This window comes from Mercenaria mercenaria, chromosome 16 (assembly GCF_021730395.1).
Source record: "Mercenaria mercenaria strain notata chromosome 16, MADL_Memer_1, whole genome shotgun sequence".
Lineage (NCBI taxonomy): Eukaryota > Metazoa > Mollusca > Bivalvia > Venerida > Veneridae > Mercenaria > Mercenaria mercenaria.
Genome location: NC_069376.1, coordinates 37,058,772 through 37,082,507, shown reverse-complemented (window position 1 = coordinate 37,082,507; position 23,736 = coordinate 37,058,772). Strand labels below are relative to the sequence as shown.

Below are 23,736 nucleotides of genomic sequence, written 5' to 3'. Positions count from 1 at the left end.
TGCTCTGTATATCATGTTATTGCCACTTACCTACATACCAAGTTTAAAGTCAATATTTTGCACGATTATTTAGTTATGCTCTGAACACAAAATATGATGGACAATTTTGACCTTTAAGCTCAATTTATGACCTTGACCTTTAGTCTACTTTAGTGCTCTGCGCATCATTTAATTGCCATCTACCTATATGCCATGTTTAAAGTTAATATCTTTAACTGTTATAAAGTTATGCTCTGAATAAGAATTATGACGAACAGATGGACAGATGCAAGTGCCGTCATATAATACATCCCGGTTTACCAAAACGGGCGTAAAAGGAAAATGGTTGGAAAAAGAATAGCTACAGCAGCACAGCAACACTCAACTATTTAACAGCTTTGTCTACTGAATGACTACAGAAGTCGAAAATGATGCACAGTTTGTAACTAGAATGTGTCTGTAGGACACAGGGTGTGCCCCCCACTGGTACATTTGTCACAAATAAGGGGAAATCATTCAAATGTTTGCAGTCTTAATGGGGTATAGCCTCAAAAAAAATTTTATGAAATGGATTCATTATTCTATACCATATACTTTTTGAGCTATGAGCATCACAAACAAAAAATCCACTATTTTGGCTATTTCAAGGGCCATAACTCTGTAATAAAGGCTAAAATTCTCAAGAAGAATGCCAAGTGTGCAAGGTCATATCATGATTAAGACTCAAGCAAGGTTTCATGAATTTACATTAAATACTTTTTGAGTGAGGCACATAATTAGGTGAAAATGTGCATTTTTTTACTATTTCAGGGGCCGTAACTCTGGAAATGAGGGGGGGGGGGGCGGACCCAGATGAAAAATAGGAGGTGCGCAAGTTCATATCATGATAAAGTGATAAAGATTCATGCAAGGTTTCATCAATTTATGTCAAATACTTTTTGAGCTAGGCGTGTCAAAGGTGAAAATGTGCATTTTTGACTATTTCAGGGGCCATAACTCTAGAAATAGGGGGCAGACCCAGATGAAAAATAGGAGGTGCGCAAGTTCATATCATGATTAAGACTCCTGCAAGGTTTCATGAATCTATATTAAATACTTTTTGAGCTAGGAGTGTCACAAGGTGAAAATGTGCATTTTTGACTACATCTGGGGCCATAACTCTAAAAGTTGGGGGCGGAGCCAGACAAAAAATAGGAGGTGCCCAAGTTCATATCATGATAAAGACTCGTGCAAGGTTTCATCAATTTATATCAAACACTTTTTGAGCTAGGCGTGTCACAAGATGAAAATGTGCATTTTTGACTATTTCAGGGGCCATAACTCTAGAGATAGGGGGCGGACCCAAATGAAAACTAGAGCTATCACTAAAGGTGATGAATGTAACCCCCGCATGCACTGACACAGTACATTGCAATTTGACGCACACAAGATTGCATAATTATGTGGACTGTATGTATATAGACTGTATGTATACAGTATAGTAACAAAAGGGGCAATAACTCTGGAACCCATAAAGGATTCTGGTCAGTTCAAGACAGGAACCAAGATCTTATGGTGATACAAGTTGTGTGCCAGTTTGGTAAAAATCAAGTTATAAATAAAGCTGCTATTGTGCAGACAAGGTCAAAATAGCTAATTTTGGCCCTTTCAGGGGCCATAACTCTGGAACCCATAATGGGATCTGGCCAGTTCAAGAAAGGAACCGAGATCTTATGGTGATACAAGTTGTGTGCAAGTTTGGTTAAAATAAAATCATAAATGAAACCACTATCGTGCAGACAAGAAATTGTTGACGCACGCACGCACAGACTGACGACGGACGAAGGGTGATCACAAAAGCTCACCTTGTCACTATGTGACAGGTGAGCTAAAAAGAGTTACCGTATGCAACCTGTACAAATTTTCCTGTCAGCTCAATAGAGTGGACAAGTGTGTGAACATTTCAAATCATTCCCAGAAGTAGGTATACAAAGCTAGTAGCTTACATGTAAAAAATTAACCAAAAATTGCTACGTCAAAAGGGCATAATTTTGTAAAAATAAGAAAAAGTAATGGAACCTGTTCAATATAAGTTAGTTTATAACAGTGAACAGGAGTGCCAGGCCCCGATTTCACGAAAAAACTTAAGTATTTGCTTAACTAAGTCTGTTATTTCAAATGCTTCTTTTTCCCCTTTATGTGTTTTCAGTCATGACTTTTTCATCTATAACAGGACCATATATGACTATTTCATAGATAAAAATATAACAGTTCTTAATTTTACTTAAAACTAAATATAGAAATAAGGAATATACTTAAGCAAATACTTAAGTTCATTATATCGTGCTTAAATAGAAATATCATATTTTCATGAACGAAATAAGTATTGCAGACAAATACTACTAACCATAGTATAATTCATCTCTAAATACATTGTTATAGCAAAAAATCAACATTAAATACCAATATATTAAGCAATAGTACGATTTTTAAATAACAGACTTAACTAAGTAATTACTTAAGTGTTTTCGTGAAATTGGGACCAGAATGTCACAATATACGCCCGTTATAGCAAATTTCTTTACACTAGCACCTGTATCTGCAAATGGAATTTTAATTCTGTGGTTGTGTAGTAATTATTGTAATTCTTTTGTTTTTCTAAATCCACAAAAAAACTCCTTAGCAGTTAGAGATACTTTAAAATACATCTAAAATTTGAAAGTAATCTCTATGTTGTACCACAGAAAAGTGGTCTTGGTTTTTCCCTACGGTCAATTATAAAAAAAGTTACAATATAAGTTATTTATAGTAACAACTAAGGGAAGTAAAAACAAGAGCACCGCCTTGCGGGTGCTGACGCTCATCTGATTTTTTTTGTATAATAGAAATATTGTCCTACCCATGATTTTCTAAGTCTAAAAAGGGCCATCATTCTTGCAAAAAGCAGCATAGAGTTATGTTTCTTGATGTACAGCGTCCACTTATGATGGTGAAAAACTGTTGCAAGTTATAAAGTAATAGCTTTGATAGTTTAGGAGAAAAGCTGACTTAAACATAATACTCAACCAAGAAAACTGATTTTCTAAGTCCAAAAGGGGCAATAATTATTGCAAAAAGCAGGATGGAGTTATGTTTCTTGATGTACAGGGTCAGCTTATGATGGTGAACAAGTGTTGAAAGTTTCAAAGCAATAGCTTTGATAGTTTAAGAGAAAAAGTTGACCTAAACATAAAACTTAACCAAGAAATCTGATATTTTCTAAGTCCAAACGGGGCCATAAATCTTGCAAAAAGCAGGATGAGTTATGTTTCTTGCTGTACATGGTCAGCTTATGATGGTGAACAAGTGTTGTAAGTTTTAAAGCAATAGCTTTGATAGTTTAGGAGAAAAGCTGACCTAAACATAAAACTTAACCAAGAATACTGATTTTCTAAGTCCAAAAGGGGCAATAATTCTTGCAAAAAGCAGGATGAAACTATGTTTCTTGATGCACAGGGTCAGCTTATGATGGTGAACAAGTGTTGCAAGTTTCAAAGCAATAGCTTTGATAGTTTAGGAGAAAAGTTGACCTTAACATAAAACTTAACCAAGAAATCTGATATTTTCTAAGTACAAAAGGGGCCATAAATCTTGCAAAAAGCAGGATGGAGTTATGTTTCCTGCTGTAGAGGGTCAGCTTATGATGGTGAACAAGTGTTGCAAGTTTCAAAGCAATAGCTTTGATAGTTTAGGAGAAAAGCTGACCTAAACATAAAATTTAACCAGGCAACGCCGACGCCGACACCGATCAAATGATGACAATAACTCATCATTTTTTTTTCAAAAAATCAGATGAGCTAAAAAGAAAAAAAAATTCTAAGTCCACAAAAAAATCCTTACCAGGTAGAGATAGGTCAAATTACACCTCAGAATTGGATGTAACATGCATGTTGTACTACAGAAAAGTGGTCTCAATTTTTCTACGACTAGTAATGAAAAAGTTACAATATAAGCTATTTATAGTAAGAACAAAGGGAAGTAATTATAAACAAGGGACCTGCACATGACACTCCATCTCATGGTGGTGTACAATTGTGCAGACTTACATCAAAATCCCTCCATGCATGAAGAAGAAATACTCCAGACAAAGTCACTCTTGCATCTGACCTTTGGCCTCTAAGTGTGACCATGACCTTAGACCTAGGGACCTTGTTCCTGTGCATGACACTTTGTTTCAAAGTGGTGAACATTTGTACCAAGTTATATCAAAATCCCTCCATGCATGAAGAAGAAATGCTCAGACACAAAATTTTCATTCTTGTATCCTTTGACCTCTAAGTGTGACCTTGACCTTAGACCTAGGGACCTGGTTTTTGCGCACAACACTCCGTCTCATAATGGTGAACAATTGTGCCAAGTTTCATCAAAATCCCTCCATGCATGAAGAAGCTATGCTCCGGACAAAGTCTGTGGACCAACCGCCCGCCCGCCAGTGGCGTTCCCATAATACGTCCCGTTTTTCAAATGGGCGTATAACAAGAGCTGTCACAGAAGACAGCGCGCTCGACTATTCCGATGCTGGATAGTGAAACAGGGCACATCTGAGGAAACTGGAGCTGTCACTGGAGCGTTTAATGACTCCAATGGTAGATAAAGATATTGCACAATAGCCTGAGTCTGTGTCAGAAATATTTTATAGTTATAAGAGGGATAAAGATAAAGTGTATCAAAACACTAAATAAGTATAATTCTAAGCAAAAATGGGGCATAATTCATAAAATATTGGTGCAAGAGTTATGCACCTTGTGTCATATGATGTGGGTGATGATGTGGAACAACTACTTCAAGTCTGAATCAAATCCATTTAGTAGTAACTAAGATATAGTGAAAATGCATCAAAATTAACCTTAAATTCCAAGTAAAAGGGGGCATAATTCATGAAAAATTGGTGCCAGAGTTGTGCACCTTGTGTCATATGACGTGGGTGATAAGGTGGAACAACTATTTTAAGTTTGAATCAAATCTATTTAGTAATAACTGAGATAGAGTGATAGTGCACCAAAACTTTAACCTGAAATTCTAAGTAAAAAGGGGAGATATTTCATGAAATACTGGTGCAAGAGTTATGGCTCTGTGTCATATGATGTGAGTGATGATGTTGAACAACTATTTTAAGTTTGAATCAAATCCATTTAGAAATAACTGAGATAGAGTGAAAATACATCAAAACTTTAACCTGAAATTCTAGGTAAAAGTGGTGGAAAATTCATTAAATATTGGTAACAGTTATGTTCCTTGTGTCAGAGCTCCAGATAAGCTGCGTTTTTGCATCTTTATGCAATTAAATTTGCAGAAAACCCAACTGAATTCATACAGCGTGCGTACTGAAACACAATTGAAACTAGAAAATGCTTTTGTAAAAAAGCGCATGTCTCCCCCAATGCAAAGTCCTATAGGCAAGAAGTCAATAGGGGTCAGGAACGAAAGTCAAAGAGACACTGATGGTTGGCTGCAATAGGGATCATCTACTTTGCATGTCCAATCATCCCGCTAAATTTCAACACTCTTGGCCTAGTGGTTCTCAAGTCACTGTTCAGGCTTCTGTGACCTTGACCTTTGATCAAGTGACCTCAAAATAAATAGGGGTCATCTACTCTGCATGTCCAATCATCCTATTAAGTTTCAACATTGTAGGTCAAGTGGTTCTCAAGTTATTTCCAAAAAATGATTTTACATGAACAGGCCACTGTGACCTTGACCTTTAATAGACTGACCCCAAAATCAATAGGGGTCATCTACTCTGCATGTTCAATCATCCTATGAAGTTTCAACATTCTGGGTCAAGTGGTTCTCAAGTTATTGATCAGAACTGGTTATCAATGTTCAGGCCCCTGTGACCTTGACCTTTAACTGAGTGACCCCAAAAACAATAGGGGTCATTTACTCTGCATGAACAATCATCCTATGAAGTTTCAACATTCTGGGTCGAGAGGTTCTCAAGTTATTGACTGGAAATTGTTTTCCATGTTCAGGCCCCTGAGGCCTTGACCTTTAACAGAGTGACCCCAAAATCATTCGGGGTCATCTACTCTGCATGACCAATCATCCTATGAAGTTTCATCATTCTGGGTCAAGTGGTTCTCAAGTTACTGACCGGAAATGGTTTTCAATGTTTAGGCCCCTGTGACCTTGACCTTTCACAGAGTGACCCCAAAATCGTTAGGGGTCATCTACTTTGCATGTACAATCATCCTATGAAGTTTCAACATTCTGGGTCAAGTGGTTCTCTAGTTATTGATCGGAAATGGTTTTCAATGTTCAGGCCCCTGTGACCTTGACCTTCGACAGAGTGACCCCAAAATCAATAGGGGTCATCTACTCTTCATGACCAATCATCCTATGAAGTTTCAACATTCTGGGTCAAGTGGTTCTCAAGTTACTGACCGGAAATGGTTTTCAATGTTCAGGCCCCTGTGACCTTGACCTTTAATGGAGTGACCCCAAAATCGAGAGGGGTCATCTACTTTGCATGTACAATCATCCTATGAAGTTTCAACATTCTGGGTCATGTGGTTCTCTAGTTATTGATCGGAAATAGTTTTCCATGTTCAGGCCCCTGTGACCTTGACCTTTGACAGAGTGACCCCAAAATCAATAGGGGTCATCTACTCTTCATGACCAATCATCCTATGAAGTTTCAACATTCTGGGTCAAGTGGTTCTCAAGTTACTGACCGGAAATGGTTTTCAATGTTCGGGCCCCTGTGACCTTGACCTTTAATGGAGTGACCCCAAAATCCATAGGGGTCATCTACTTTGCATGTACAATCATTTTACGAAGTTTCAACATTCTGGGTCAAGTGGTTCTCTAGTTATTGATCGGAAATGGTTTTCCATGTTCAGGCCCCTGTGACCTTGACCTTTGATGGAGTGACCCCAAAATCAATAGGGGTCATCTACTCTTTATGACCAATCATCCTACGAAGTTTCAACATTCTGGGTCAAGTGGTTCTCTAGTTATTGATCGGAAATGGTTTTCAATGTTCGGGCCCCTGTGACCTTGACCTTTGACGGAGTGACCCCAAAAACAATAGGGGTCGTCTACTCCAGCAGCCCTACAACCCTATGAAGTTTGAAGGTTCTAGGTCAAATGGTTCTCCAGTTATTGCTCGGAAATGAAGTGTGACGGACGGACGGACGGAAGGACGGACGGACGGACAGGGCAAAAACAATATGTCTCCTGGGGGAGACATAATTCCTAAAACCCAGTTTATTAACCAGAGCTGTCAGTAAGACAGCCAATGCTGGACTATTCAAACTAGAACTGTCACAGGAGTGACTCATACCCCCACCATACGGTCTTGTCACAGAAGAATGGCAACCATAAGAAATCTTAAAAATACTTAGTCTTTGGAGTACTTCATCCTGGGCTTCCACATGTACACTCCGGGAGAACTACGTTCCGACGTAAGTCATGTCCCAACGATATCATGTGACATATCTCAACGATTTCGTTGCGGTGTCGCTCCGTATGACCTTGTTGATTCATTTAATATTATGTGCAATGAAGCATTGATTCTACGTTTTCATAACTGAAAAGATGAATTTGAAGTGTGGAAGCTATATTAGCTTTTTGAAGCATTTTGGAAGATACAACGAGCTAGTTACAAATAAACTTATGTAAGCTACATAAATGTTGCAAGACCGCAACGATAGCAGACAATATGTGACAACGTCTCACATACAGTGTTGCGAAGTCTAAACAATATACTTACTGTTTTAACTTTTAGAAAATTCTTATGTACATCTTATCTTTACGTCGAGAACATTTCTTGGCACTTTCATAAATGACTGGATGACGTCTGAGCAAGGTACAACAATTTAATCAGTATGACAAATGTATTTGTCGTTATCATTTTACACATTAATTATAGCCATACGCAGGCTGGAGTAAATTTGAAATGGGTGCATAAATTCATATAAAGTTTCAGCATGAAAGTTAAAACGTAAAGTTATTGCTGTACAATAGAAACAATCATGTTTAGGTGTTCGCTATAGAAATACTTTCATTTATATCAAAGTCCATGGAATGTTGTAAAAATTGTCGGTGGCGCCTTCACAATAGTTGTGTTCTGCTGAACCATTACTCATACATTCAGTTTTGAAAAAAGTGCATACATGTTATACATTTCAATGTTTACATTCTACGTTAAAAGCGGATAGAGAACCTGTCAGGTTTTAATACTTGGAAAAACATTACAATTTAATTATTTATACTTTACTGCATGTCTTTCTTCCTCGTCCTTTTTAAACAAGCACATTTCCTGAAAATTTTATTAATTCGATTTGTTTTCATCACCCAATTTCCTTTTTAGATTCACAAAACTTGTGCATTTACTAAGATATGCCAAATCATGCAGCTTACTGCATTACCTTTTAACTTTTCTTTTTCAAACTCAGTTCATAAAAGTCGTTCTGTAACTCGAATATCTTTCATTTTGTCGTTTTAGTGAATCGCCCTTTTCCTTTCTTAATTGGAACCACTGCCTTACCCTTGCATGATCGTAAGAGGCGACTAATAGGGTTTTAACACTTGGTTTTGCTGTAACTCTGTGATTCCAGCAGGTATGCAAATTTTGATTCCATACCTCATGTTTTTATTTCGATGTAAATGAGATGTGAAACCAAAATTTGTAGTCCTGTTTGGCGCCATATAACCTATACTGTGTTGGTGCGCCGTAAAACCCAAATAGATAAATAAATCTTCCTTTCTTAAATTGAAAGTCATGCAAAAATAAGCATTTATTTTAATCTCAGATAGATTTGAAAAAAACAACAAACATTTAAAATGGCATTGTATATTCTGTGCACCCACAGTAAGTTAAAACGTGAAAAGCCTCCGCAGTCAATGGTCGCTGACTTCGAACTACTTGCCATCGCAACTATGTGCTTGAACTAAAGCTTTAAGTGTGGGATTTTCATGTAAGATATCCATCCAGTACGCTTGCAGTAGGTCGTTTGCCCTACAAAGATGCCCGTCCGTATATGAAATAATGTTCAGAAGGGCACCTAGGTCTTTCCATCACCATGAACCTTAATATATTTAATTGTCTCGGACACCGGTAATCAAAACTGTATAGATAATCAGGATCGTGAAGCATTACTTTCAGAACTTTGCACATAAATTAGCTATTTCGCAACAAATGTTTTCGTCACTTTGCGCAGGCGTATTGCTAATTTTGCCCGCAAATACTATTTACTATTACGTGCGAATGTATTAGGAAGCTGAGACGCCATAACTCGTAACCGCCCACGGCGCAAGTGCCCTCGGGACAGATATTTCTATCCAGTTCGTAAACACATGACTGAAGTTTTTCTTGCATATCGTATACAAATAAGCGTTTCATTTCTGACAGATAATTTTTGTTGCATACCGTATTTTACAAATAATAATAGAAATTTAAAGCAAATAGGACATTTTTGTAGCACTCCCTCTTATTGTAAAGTATTAACGCACAGCACATGAAATTAACGTCCGAAAGCTGAAGTGACGTCATGACGTTTCAGTGAAACTTTAGTTTGTTTGTTTGTAGCGTAACGTTATGTTCTTTCCGTAAAATAACGTATTTTGGACCGAAAAATATACTATATATATAAAAAGGACGGAGAGCAGGTCTCAAGGTACCTGATAATGTCTTAGTTTGCATATACAATACCATATATAATCAATGCATGAAGCGCTAGTTGTCATTACCAGCACGAGAGCCATCTGGCATGGGGGTGCCAGATGGGTTTTACATGCATGGGTAAAATAAACGGAAACGCCAGTCCGGTGTGCAAGAATTTTTTTTCCTTATTGCATACCAAAAATTATTTTCCATTGAGTTTCAATGGATCGGGATCGTGCAGTATTTTTCCTTATTATATACGTTACTATAAATAGTAACAAAAAAGCCGTTTAAACGGTCATTGTGGCTTCTGTTTATGCATCAATAATGGCGCAGTGCGCCTCACGCGCCATAATCAGAATGGCCCCGGGTAACCGGCTGCCAGTGTGTTCTAATGTTGACGTCATGTGGCAACATTATTATGGCGATTGAAAGGGCGCTGAATCATTTTAAGATCGATTGTCAAATATTTATGGCACTAATGATAAAAAGCAATACAAATAATGCTTTTAAGTTTTTGAAAATATGTGAAATGAAAATACCAAGATATATATGAAACGAAGGTTTATAATAAAAAGGTCAATAAACGGCTGATTGTGCCTTATAGCCATACTGGTACACATAGTTTCATAATAGCCCTCGGGCTAAAGCCATATAGGCGTGCCATTATGGCAAGAAAGCACAACCCAGTCATACATTAACCTATTAGTAATTCTTCGTGAAATGTTTTTTTTCCCAACCCTAAACTATGCTTTATGTAAGAAAGGAAAACTATCAAGGCATTTGATTTTATACAATATATAGCCTCTTATACAAATAATATAGTAACTGAAAAGCTGCAGTAAATGCTAGTACCAATAAACATTGCACTTTAAACTTTTCTTACAATATTATAGGTACACATGTAATAAACAGGTAATTACACTGATGAACCGATACATATTGACATGAAACGCTTTCATATCGGACGTGGATGTTTTCTAAACGTTGTAATAGAAAGAATCGTGTGACGTCCATGGTGTCCACGCGCACGTTGCGACAACAAGCTGAGGTCAATTTCGCGGAAAATAATAATGCACGTCAGTTTGAATTATTTGTTACATTTTCGAAGAAATTCTGGTATTTTCCGTTTTTCGTAACAAAATGATAATTAAGACATAAAGTAATCATTTGGAAGTGGGTATATAATAAAAAGGTTATCAATTTTGTATGTAAGTATATGCACTTGTTCTTTCACGGATAATATTGCCTTCCTAAAGTACCGCTGCAGGACAAGGCATATATTCACATACAAAGTTAATAACCTATAAATATTGATATTCCAGTTTCATATCGGATGTGTGTCGCCAATTGTGACGTCAGTTTCATGGATTTCGTCACGTTTTTAAGTTCTTTCACTAGGACATTTTCAGTTCCACTCGGGCTAAAAAACAAAATTTATATCATTGATATAATGAATAATACACGTGTAGTAATTGTAAAAGGTTTTTAGATTTGCATCGAGAAATATGCATTCATTCTTCATTAAGTCGCGGAATATTCTTATATGTCTGCTGCAGAACACGTTCATATTTCAATATACAAATTTAATAACCTACAATTACATACTCACGTCATGTTGCTTAGTTGCCTCCTGTGCTTCAAAAGAATCGTTTTACAGACTTTATAATAATTAAGGTGTGCGCATTCGATAGTATAAGTGAACTCCGCGCCACTTCGTACATATTGCTTTCATTTGGACAAAGATATCTTGGTTTCTGGTATATTTTACTCGAAAAGCAATGTTTTAAGCCGCAAGACTTCGATGAGTGTCAGTAACGCTTACTTGTGTCGCGTTTAGAGTTAGTAACATCATCGGTTAGAGTGAGGAACATAATATCAAATAAATATTGCGTGTTTATGATAAAGCAGTTGCAGAAATACATTTCTAAGCTTAAAACTGGCACTGCTTTTAATCGACTCATTGACTGTCTGTAATTATTGCTTTTGTAAAAAGTGTAGTATATATTTTTTTTATTCTGTTAAATAGCAAAATGCTTCCTTTTTCTCAATAACAGACGACTGTTTATTAAATCTAAATGTTTTATTCAATTTATGCGATTACTTTTAGAATCTGAAAACATGTTCATGTCAAGACACAGGTAAATATAATCAAAGTAGTTATTATATATGAAAATTATGTAAGCCCTGTCATATAGAGCGATACCGTAACCAAACTTCGTTGAGATATGTCACGTGATATCGTTGAGACATGACTTACGTTGGAACGTAGTTCTCCCGGAGTGATGTAAGTAATACAAGTATAATACTAGTATAGTAATACTAGTAAATATATTAAATCTCTAATATTAGAGATACACTAAAAGTGAATACAAAAAAGTGTCTTACCGACCCATGTTACCACAGAAAAATGTATTTACTTTTTACATAGGACTTATAATAAAAAAAGTTAAATATAAAGAAAAATACCTAAAATATTGAAAATCTAAAAATAGGATTTCTAAAAATAGACTAATTCCTGGAATTTAAGGTGAAGAAACTCCATACAAAAGTTAAAAAAGGTTACTTCTCTTTGGCTCTAAGCCAATCAGAATGAGATATAGTGAAAATACATCAAAATTAACCTTAAATTCTAGGTAAAAGGGGACACAATTCAAGAAAAATTAGTGTCAGAGTTATGCACCTTGTGTCACATGATGTGGGTGATGAGGTGGAACATCTATTTTAAGTCTGAATCAAATCCATTCAGTAGTAACTGAGATATAGTGAAAATACATAAAAATTAACCTTAAATTCTAAGTAAAAAGGGGCATAATTCATGAAAAATTGGTGTCAGAGTTATGCACCTTGTGTCACATGATGTGGGTGATGAGGTGGAACATGTATTTTAAGTTTGAATCAAATCCATTTTGTAATAACTGAGATATAGTGAAAATACATCAAAATCAACCTTAAATTTTAAGTAAAAGGGGACATCAACTAATTTTATAACTTCGAAGACAAATGTGAAATTTCAATTCAATATCTGCATTAGTTTTGGAGATAGTAACTTGCATGTAAAACTTAAACCAGGATTTTCTAAGTCCAAAAGGGGGCATAATTTGCCAGAAATACACGTCAGAGCTATGGGACTTGAGCCAGTGAGGTTGGGAGCTGATCTAGAAAAATAAACAAGTAGCTGTGTTCAATAAACGCTTGATGCCCCCGGTGGCATCCTTGTCGATACAAAGCAACCTAAGTCCAAAACAAGGTCAAGTTCAAGGACAAGGTCAAACTGAGGTCAGGTGATGTACGTACTGATGATTGGACGGACGGACAGGACAATCACTATATGCCTCCCGCATCAGTAGATGCCAGGGGCATAAAAATAAGTTTCAGATATATATGCCTTTTAATAATAGATGTATGTACTTGTATATAAAAAGTTAACCAGGATTTTCTAAGTACAAAAGGGGCATAATTTGGTCAAAATGCAAGTCAGAGTTATGGGACTTGATGCAATCAACTAGTTTTATAACTCCGGAGACACATGTGAAGTTTCAATTCAATATCTGCATTACTTTTGGAGATAGTAACTTGCATGTAAATCTTGAACCAAGTCTAAAAGGGGGCATAATTTGCCCAAAACACATGTCAGAGATATGGGGCTTGACCCAGTGAGGCTGGTAATTGACCTAGAAAAAAGAAAAAATTAGTTTCAAAGCTATATGCCTTTAAATGATAGCCATATGTACTTGCATGCAAAACTTTAACCAAGGAGTGACACCGACGCCAGGGTGAGTAGAATAGCTAGACTATTCTTCGAACAACAGATTGCTTATACGTAACTTGTTGCGGCAGAACAGGTTGCTATTTATCGGAAAAATCACTGGACCATTCAGACTGATCAGTAATATTTGGACGCTTTGCAAACAAGTAATTACACCGCTTCTACTACTAAAAGAGGTCGCAGAAAAAACATTTTTGCAGCAGAAACAAACATTAAACAAGAGCTTGTCGAACACGAAATGCCCACCTTGATGCATTTAGTAATTGCACAAGGAACAGAAATTATTTGCTCACTGTAAACAAAAGTTCTACTGTTCTGGTTCAATGTGACCTTGATCTTTGACCTACCGGTATTGACCTCAAAATCAACAGGGGTCATCTGCTGGTCATGATCAACCTCCCTAAGTTTCGTGATCCTAGGCCCAAGCTTTCTCAAGGTATCGTCCGGAAAGGGTCAATGTGACCTTGACCTTTGGCCTACTGACCTCAAAATCTAAAGGGGTCATCTACTGGTCATTACCAACCTCCCTTTCAAGTTTCATGATCCTAGGTGTTCTCAAGTAATTGTCTGGAAATGGTTTAAATGTTTTGGGTCATTGTAACCTTGACCTTGGACCTACTGACCTCAAAATCAATAGGGGTCATTTGCTGGTCATGATGAACCTCTCTATCATCTTTCATGACCCTTGGCCCAACTGTTCTCAAGTTACCGTCCAGAAACAAGTTTAACTGTTCCTGGCCAATGTGTCCTTGAACTTTGACCAAATTATCTCAAAATCAATAGGGGTCATCTGCTGGTCATGAAGAACCTCTCTATCATCTTTCATGTCCCTTGGCCCAAGTGTTCTCAAGTTATCGTCCAGAAACAAGTTTAACTGTTCCTGGCCAATGTGACCTTGAACTTTTACCTAATGACCTCAAAATCAATAGGGGTCATCTGCTGGTCATGACCAATCTCCCTATCAATTTTCCTGATCCTAGGCCCAAGCAATCTTGAGTTATCACCCGGAAACCGTTTTACTGTTCCTGGCCACTGTGACCTTGACCTTTGACCTACTTATCTCAAAATCTATAGGGGTCATTCGCTGGTCATGACCAACCTCCCTATCAACTTTCATGATCCTAGGCCCAAGCACGCTTGAGTTATCATCTGGAAACCGTTTAACTGTTCAGGGTCACTGTGACCTTGACCTTTGACATACAGATCTCAAAATCAATAGGGGTCATCTGCTGGTGATGACCAACAGTCCTATCAACTTTCATGATCCTAGGCCCAAGCGTTTTTGAGTTATCATCCGGAAACGAATTGGTCTTCATACCTACCGACCAACAGACTGACCGACCGACCGACCGACCGACATTTGCAAAACAATATACCCCTCCTTCAAAGGGGGGCATAATAAAAGACATTTTGTTGTTCAACAAAGACAGTTACCTGTTTGTGATGATATAGTGTCACCGATATTGGCTGACATCTGACGGGAGAGCACATATTGCAATGAACACATCGTTCAGGATATTGTGGATGAATTTATCTACTACTGCATTCAAAGTGAAAAAAAACACAATGGACCGAAAGTATCCCAGAAAACATTAAATGATTGGTTAATGATTATGCTGTAAGCATGTTTCATATAGTACAATTTAAACTACAATAATAAAGTACTCAATTGTTCATGCGAGACTGGTGAAATACCCAACTGGTTTTAGCAAATATCCAATTACTTCTGAAAAGGCTGGGTAATAATATTTTTTTTTTACCCAGTTGAAATTATCAGTACCCAATTCAGACAAAAAGTGATGGGTAAATGCCCAACTCTCTGGAGCTCTTTTGTGTCATATATGATGTGGGAAATGATGTGGAACAACTACTTTCAGTTTGAACCAAATCCATTTAGTAATAATTAAGATAGAGTGAAAGTACATCGAAACTTTAACCTGAAATTCTATGTAAAAAGGGGAGATAATTCATGAAATATTGGCATGAGAGTTATTGCCCTTGTGTCATATCATGTGGGTGATGATGAGGAATATTTATATCCAGTTTGAAACAAATCCATCAAGTAATTACAGAGATAAGGAGAAAAAAGAGAAAGTGTAAAAAAAAACTTTAACCAAGGGACGCGGAAGGATGCCAATGCCGGGTTGAGTAGGATAGCTCTCCATATACTTCGTATAGTCGAGCTAGAAAGTGTATGAAGTTTTCAATCCATTCCCACAATTGGTTACTGAGATACCAGATTACAAACAGAATTGGGACACCGATGCATATGGCTACGAATGGGGGAGTTCAATAGCTCAACCTTTTCTTCGAATAGTCTAGCTAAAAATCTTGCACGGTCGAACTAACTTGGTCTTTATTCTGTGCAAAACAGTTGTGGCAGACAGATCTCAGCGTTTCTTCCCCACTAATTCGGGAATTGGGCCAGGACCTTTACAATTGGGGAACAAGAGCACCGCTGAGAGGGGCAATATACGCCCGAAAGGTTACATCAGAGGATGGGAGCAAAATTTAAAGAACTTGACTGTTGAAGCCCAAAGGACAGGAACAACAAAAAGAAGAAATTCCTAAAAAAAAAATCCACAAAACAATTCTTACCAGGTAAAATTATGTCAAAAATACATTTATAAGTTGGATGTACCATCCATGTTGTACCCCAGAAAAGTAGTCTCGGTTTTTCCCTACTGCCAATAATAAAAAAGTTTCAAAATAAGCTATTTGTAGTAACAAGAAAGGGAAGTATTAATTAAAAAAAAAATTATTGTAAGAGAACAAAAAGGGATCTGCCAAATAAAAACAAGAGCACTGCAATGCATAGCAATATACACAAAGCAGGCATAATATATGACCTTTGACCCCTAAGTGTGACCTTGACCTTGAAGCAAGTCATCCAAAACATGCGCTCTGCACATTGCATCAGTATGGTGAACATTTGTGCCAAGTTTCTTTGAAATCCTTCAAGCAGTTCAAGAGCTACAGAGCGGACACAGCAAAGTCATATATGACCTTTCACTCCTAAGTGTGACCTTGACCTTGAAGCTAGTCATCCGAAACAAGCACTCTGCATGTCATCTCAGTGTGGTGAACATTTGTGCCAAGTTTCTTTGAAATCCTTCAAGCAGTTCAAGAGTTACAGAGCGGACACAAAACACACTCATATGACCTTTGACCCCTAAGTGTGACCTTGACCTTGAAATGAGACATCCAAAACGTGCTCTGCACGTCATCTCAGTTTGGTGAACATTTGTGTCAAATTTCTTTGAAATCCTTCAAGGGGTTCAAGAGTTATAGAGCGACATGAAATTGCTAACGGACGGACGGACATATGGACGGACAGACGGACACTGGGACCATAACATAATACGTCCCTTCGGGCATATAACAAAGCTGTCCATAAGACAGCACACTCGACTTTTCTCAGTGCTTGACTCTGAATTAGAGCTTTGCCAGTAAAAAAAAAATCCAAGTTAAAAAGGGACATAACTCTCAAAATTCAAATCAGAGTTATGGGAATTGTGTCCCCTGGTGTAGACTTTGTTAGTAAATAACTATTTTGAGTTTCAAGTCAAAAGCTTTAACAGTAACAGAGATATTTGACTTTATAAAAAAAATTACAAAACAAGAGCTGTCACTAATGGTGACAAATGCCCCCACAGCACTTTGACCTTGACCTTTGACCTGGTGACCCCAAAGTCAGTAGGGGTCGTGTACTCAATAAGTACTATCAGCATGTGAAGTTTGAAGGTCCTGGGAGCAGTGGTTCGCGAGTAAAGTGCCTTCATGCAAAAAGTTAACGTTGTGACAAACAAACGAACTAACGAACGGACGGACAGTTGAAAACTAATATGCCTCCCTTTGGGGGCATAAAAATCTAAGTTAAAAAGGGACATAATTCTGTCAAAATTCAAATCAGAGTTATGTGAATTGTGTCTCCTGGTGTGGATTTTGATAGTAAATAACTATTTTGTGTTTCAAGTCAAAAGCTTTAATAGTAACCGAGATATTTGACTATCAAAAATTTTAACAAAAATTCTAAGTTAAAAAAGGGGCATAATTCTGTCAAAATTCAAACCAGGGTTATGGGGATTGTTTCTCCTGGTGTCGACTTTGATGGTAAATAAGTATTTTGAGTTTCAAGTCAAAAGCTTTGATAGTAACAGAGATATTTGACTTTATCAAAAACTTTAACCAAAAATTCTAAGTTAAAAAGGGGCATAATTCTGTCAAAATTCAAATCAGAGTTATGGGGATTGTTTCCCCTAGTGTAGACTTTGATAGTAAATAACTATTTTAAGTTTCAAGTCAATAGCTTTCATAGTAACAGAAATATTTGACTTTATCAAAAACTTTAACCAACGGAGACGCCGACACAGATGCCGACGCCGGGGCGAGTACAATAGTTCTACTTTTTCTTTGAAAAGTCGAGCTAAAAATGCGTCGTAAAACAGCTAAATTGAGAATTGTAAATGGTAATATTTTTGTATGAAAATGTTACATTTAAGAAAATGAAATAGCCATAATGCACTAAGTTAGCAAACAGTCTTGCCTTTCATATGTTTAAGGTTTCATAGGAACAGTCTTGGTGGAAAAAGTAAAAACTGAGAATTTTAACTTTGAAATTGGGTGAGGGAAAAAAACTTTTTGCCTTTGGGATCGGGGCCCAATTTTGGCCCAAAATTGGCTTGAAAAAAAACCACTGGATTTGAATGTAACAATTTTGCTCCATCTCGCATTAAAAAAATATTTGCCTAAATGAGAGAACAAACTCAAGAATCCTGAACAGTTTAACTTGCAGGTAAATTTCATGTGAAGCATTTACAACCAACCTATTTCTTCATTAGCACTGATGCATTAAAAATTCTTGTATTTATTTTCAAATCGTTTACCTGTCATGACTTTCACTAGGGTCTCTGGCCAAGCTGTTTTGTGCCCTCTGTTGTGGAGGCTGAGTGCCAGGTTTTGGTTTTGGAGGCAGAGCTTGAGACCGACTTTTAGGCTGAAGGCTGGATAAGGCAGCAGAACTAGAAATATACAAATATACATGTCTATAATAAAGTACAATAGTATTTTTTCACAGAAACTTGTTAATTTTAGTAATTACAGACTGGTTTGAAACTTTCATTTTAGGCAGTCTGATGATTTCATTTAACCCTTTTTTATACACGTAAACATAATCTCCCAAAGAATGAATAACAAGTTAACATGATCCAAGAAGGTTTCTTTATAAAGATTACAAATCATCTGTTTGTGGACAGTCTATCATATATATATATACTCGAGGACAAGATAGAAAGACAGATGCACAGACGGATACTGTTGTCATACAAACAACTGGAATGTTGAAGCCCAAGGGAAACAATGTCAAACCCATTATTTGCTGACACACTGCCTGAATGACTCGAACATTTCAGCCAGTTAAAACACGTTTCATTTCAATTATCTTGACCCAAACTAAGTTATTTGATGGAAACAATCTTTACCGGATATATAGGTCAAAATACACCTAAAAAAATTACGAATTATCCATATTGTATCAAAGAACAGTTAAAATGAACACTTCAAAAACTGAATTTATTAGGTTTGGAAGCAGACCTCAACTGAACAAATGTTACACAAATTCGATAAACATTGCTGATGATGATATCAACTTGAAAGCACAATTACATATCTTGGTGCTTTTCTTGATGAAACCTTGAACTTTAACCTTTACCCTGCTGTTGGCAAGTGATTCAGCATTTGCAACCACTGCAGATCATCCGTGCAGGCTGATCTGCACTGTTCGTCATTCAGTCTTGAACACCCCTTCAAATAATAAATGGTACTGCCCGAGTTGAATAACAGACCAGTCCATTTTAGAAATTTAGCAGGCTAAAGGTTAAAGATCATGTAAAACGCAAATGTCATACAGCCAAGTTGAATTACCTACAAATTAACAACATCTAAAAATATTTTACCAAAGTAGCCTCTGAAATTTTAGTTATGTCTCTGGTTGAATTTCATATCTCAAGGGTTCAACGCAACAAGGGTGTATCTACATTTAATTATTTTATGTAGATACGCCCTTATTGCGTTGAACCCTCGAATTCTGTGGATTACTGCAATGTCATACTGTATAGTTTTCTTAATGGTGATGTGCGTAAGATGCAATTTAACTTACTTAAAACATGTGTGCAAAACTTGCCCTTAACAGGAGGGAATTTGACAGTTCCAAACAAGCACTGTATTGACTTACATTGGTTGCCGGTGAAAGCAAGAACTGAGTTTAAGATCCTTTCTTTCATGTATAGCTGTCACATCAGTACAGCACCTATGTATTTGACAGAACTGCTTACACAGTATGTTCCTTATATATCAGAAGACAAGGTTTGAGACCAGAAAATTCTGAATGTCATTTTGCTGTTCCATACACTAAGTGAAAACATTCAATGACACAGGTTTCTGTACTATTGGTCAAAAACTGTGGAAAATGAGCTGCTGTTAGCAAATCACTACAAACATTCAAACAAGATACTGTATTTTAGAGACTTTATGGCATTGTTTTAAATTGCTTGATAATAATTTTAAAGGCGATAACAGCAGATGTTAGTTTTTAAATTTGGACGGACTGTCTTTTAAATTTTCTGCAAGTGGCTTGACAAAACTATATTTTACAAATTAGAACCAATTCAAATCAATGAAAATTTGTTGTTTTTCAATCAATATTAAGCTATTTATAATATTTTATTTGCTTCATACAAAAAACTCACCCACCCTGGGAATTGGTTTTCCTGAGCCTTTAAAACTCTGACAATATTGTGGTCATCCTTAAATCTATGATGTAGATGGTAGTTCTTTATCACATTTCATACTTCACTGGAATCAATTCTTTCACTTTGCAACCTTTTGAGGAGCACTTGTTTGTAATACAAATGTATACCTGATAAAGAAAAACAAAGTTGCTAATTGCTAGGCTATTTCGTATCCTTTGCACACCGCTAACGTAGTGAAACAGGTAAAATTTTTGAGTCCTCAAAAACTGGCCAATCTTTACAGTGAATGCCTATAACGCTTTTAAATGGGGTAAAATTTTCTATCCTCAAAACCTGACCCAATTTTAGGGTAGGAACCCTAAAATTTTTATTTTTTCACTTTTAATTCCTGAAATTGAAACGTTAATATTAATTACTTATGGTTCTGAAAAGAGGACTTAAAATCTTCTTTTACTATTTTAATATTTCACCTGTAAAATTCATGATAAATAAATTTTGTTAGGAATGTCTTTATTTAAAATATATACCTATTTTTATCGATATAAATCAATAAACTGTCAAATTTGCATAATTTAAGCATTCTCGAGAAAACCCTGACCTATTTAAATTCAAATCACGCATAATAAACGAAGCCAAGTATAAGACAAACACAAGACATGTGTAGATTTGAAGACAATATATGGGTTATCTCGATAAAATTAAAAAAGTGATCAATAAAAACGATCTTATTGGTAATATCGATCATTATTAATTATTTGTAAAATACGTGTTTGAACGTTGTGGGCATGTTGGTAAAAGTTTGGACTCGTTTTGCAATACCCGAAAGAGCACTATATCGTAGAAGAACGTATATTTGGTTGTTACCTGAAAGAGTAACTGTAATGTTGAAGAAGGTATATTTGGTTGTTACCCGAAAGAGCACTGCATCATTGACGAACATATATTTGGTTAATTTATATGCTTTTTAAACGGTAAATGAAGTCATTATAATTAAAGTCTGCTCTTTTAATAGCTCAGAAGAAAAAGCTACAACCGAGAAAAACGTATTCGGGTTCATTTTAGCGTTGTTAAACGTATTTTTATTTCAAAAAACGTCAATTCTGCTGTCTGGTTTTAAAACCTCAAACAAGAGGGCCAAGATTGCCCTAGGTCGCTCACCTGAGAAACACACCATAACAATGAAAACATGTTTGACCTAGTGATTTCATGGAAACAAGTATTCTGGCCAGTTTTCATTAGGATTGGACAGAAAATGTGGTCTCTTGAGTTTAAAAAAGTATTTTCCTTGATATGACCTAGTGACCTACTTTTTGACCCCAGATGACCCATATTCACTGACCAAATTTCTATGAAGATCAATTGAAAAATACAGCGTCTACTGCATACACAAGGTTTTTCCTTGATTTGACCTAGTGACCTACTTTTTAATTCCAAATGACCCATATTCGAACTCAACCAGATGACCCATATTCAAAACTGATCTAGATTTCATCAAGAACCATTCTGACTAAATTTCAGGAAGATCAATTGAAAATTACAGCCTCTATCGCATACGTAAGGTTTTTCTTTGATTTGACCAGATAACCCATATTCAAACTTGACCTAGATTTCATCAAGTTAATCATTCTGATCAAAATTTCATGAAGATCAATTGAAAAATACAGCCTCTATCACATTCACAAGGTTTTTCTTTGATTTGACCTAGTGACCTAGTTTTTGACCCCAGATAACCCATATTCAAAATCGACCTAGATTTTATAAAAGCAATCATTTTGACTAAAATTCATGAAGATCAATTGAAAAATACAGCCTCTATCGCATACTCAACGTTTTTCTTTGATTTGACCTAGTGACCTAGTTTTTGACCCTGGATGACCCATATTCGAACTTGACCTAGATTTCATCAAGGCAATCATTCTGACCAAAATTCATGAAAAATACAGCCTCTATCACATAGCCTACACAAGATTTTTCTTTGATTTTACCTAGTGACCTAGTTACTAGTTAAGTTATGCACCGGACACAATATGATGGTCAGTTTAGACCTCTGAGCTTCATTTTTGGCCTTGACCTTTGACTTACAGGGTTTAAGCTCTCTGCACATCGTCTCATTGCCATCTACCATTATGCCAAGTTTAAAGTGACTAAGTCATACTCTATGAAGTTATGCTCTGGACACAAATGATGGACTGATGGACAGACGGACATGCACAAACACCATAATATATAATTTTTTTCAAAAGGTGCATTACATAATAATATATAGAGACACGATTCTGCAAATATATAAAGCAAACTAGAATCTAGTATTTCATTGAGAACAAATTGACCAAAGGCCGTTCAGAATATTTTTTTTCGACATTTACAGTATGGCTGCCTCTACGGAGACAGCCTTACTCACTGGACTATACGACAGTATCAATTAGCTTGTCTACACATATCGATAATCTATACATATTTAATTCAAGTAAATTTACATATTTTTCCATAATTAGCTATTAAATAAGTATTAGAGATCTATATAAATTTACAGATTGAATGTTTGAAACTGCTGAAATAATACTTGGACTGAAATTAATTCAGTTAAGTACTTATGGTATGCTGCATAAATGAATCTACAGTGCTGTAAATGTCAAATGAAAATTACAAGGCTTAGATTTACTTTTTTTTTTTTTTAAGATCGAGATTCTCTTTTTTTTCTGAAAATTCCTAAAACACAATGTCTTTATAAATATCTAGATTCTAATTTAGGCATCAGAATCGTTAAACTACCCCTTCACGGTAGATCTAGTTAACTTACCGAGACAAACACCTGTAAAATTTATCACATTGCTCTTGTTTACAATGAAAATGGCGGCCTTTTCAAAAACTCCCCTTTCAGTTATCAGTTATCTCCCCTTACTATTCAGTTTTAAACAAATTAGGCTAAAGCAACAACTGAAATAGTTTCTGAGTATTTGTCAGAGATTATGCTTACGCATCCATTATGAAAAAATAAAGACAGGCCTATAAACTAAAGATAATGTTTGCAAAGGTCATGTCACGTGGTATTTGAGCGGCTAGGCACGCGTTTCGGGACAGTGCGAGAATTTGACTATAAAATGGCACCTATCTACACTTTTTTTTCGATGTAAACTCCTAGTGGTTTGTGGAGCGAAACAGCTATTGTAGATCTACGTTTATTATTATTGAACAGAGAACCATGATCTACGTAGATCTGCGTAGGAAGAAAACCCACGAACACAAACAAGAAAAGTCTGGAACGTGATACAAAATTATGAACAGCAAATCGTGGAAAATGTACATTTCTCGCTGTTATAGAATCTATATCTAAATAGCCTACTGTAGTTAGATCTAAATGAACAATTACAAATTAAATATAAAAAAAAAACTCACCTGATAGATCTACGTCTAAGAATATGTTACTTCGCGCCAAAAAGAAAAAAAAAAAAAAAAAAAAAAAACAACTTGTTATTCGTGCAGAAAGCGTATTTGACCAATCAAATTGTATTCTCTCTTACAAAAGCGTATTTGACCAATCAAAATGTATTCTCTCTTACAAAACAAATTTAGTTAGATCTAGATTCTACCCGGATAAACGCATGACTGGACAC

General features: G+C 36.2%; 1 long non-coding RNA gene across 4 annotated transcripts in view; it reads right to left on the bottom strand.

Moving 5' to 3' along the window:
• LOC128549632 (uncharacterized) overlaps positions 1 to 23,736 on the bottom strand; it is a 34,864-nt gene extending 11,128 nt beyond the window's left edge. The window contains exons 1-4 of one of the 4 annotated variants that reach the window (XR_008367831.1): positions 23,519 to 23,735; positions 20,124 to 20,289; positions 18,260 to 18,394; positions 13,181 to 13,278 (exon numbers count right to left, since the gene is read on the bottom strand). This is a non-coding gene — a long non-coding RNA (uncharacterized LOC128549632). Of the gene's footprint in view, positions 1 to 13,180; positions 13,279 to 18,259; positions 18,395 to 20,123; positions 20,290 to 22,922; positions 23,086 to 23,518 lie in introns of those variants that run through there. The other 3 variants (XR_008367829.1, XR_008367830.1, XR_008367832.1) reach the window with 3 other exon arrangements.